At 36.5% G+C, this 353-nt stretch overlaps 1 protein-coding gene across 1 annotated transcript in view; it reads left to right on the forward strand.

The window, feature by feature from the left end:
- Window positions 1-353, forward strand: part of LOC116693535 (hydrocephalus-inducing protein) — a 109106-nt gene that overhangs the window by 23647 nt on the left and 85106 nt on the right. The window lies entirely within an intron of this gene.

A 353-nucleotide genomic window follows, 5' to 3' on the forward strand; every position in this document is an offset into this window, starting at 1 on the left:
CAATCCTAAAACGTACAGGAAGCCAGTGCAATGAGGCAAGAATTGGACTTATATGAGCACGCTTTTTGGTTCCAGTTAAAAGACGTGCTGCAGAATTTTGGACAAACTGTAAGCGTGAAAGTGCTTTGTGACTTATACCCATATAAAGTGCATTACAGTAGTCTAAACGAGAAGAAATAAAAGCATGTATAGCTTTTTCAAAGCTGTTAAAAGACAAAAACGGTTTAACTTTAGCTAAAAGGCAAAGATGATAAAAACTAGATTTCACAACTGCATTTATTTGTTGTCTATTTTTACCCCAGGGTTAGTTACAACAGGATGCACAAAATCATTGAGGGGGCCCAAGTTTATCA

This window comes from Etheostoma spectabile, chromosome 8 (genome assembly GCF_008692095.1).
Source record: "Etheostoma spectabile isolate EspeVRDwgs_2016 chromosome 8, UIUC_Espe_1.0, whole genome shotgun sequence".
NCBI lineage: Eukaryota > Metazoa > Chordata > Actinopteri > Perciformes > Percidae > Etheostoma > Etheostoma spectabile.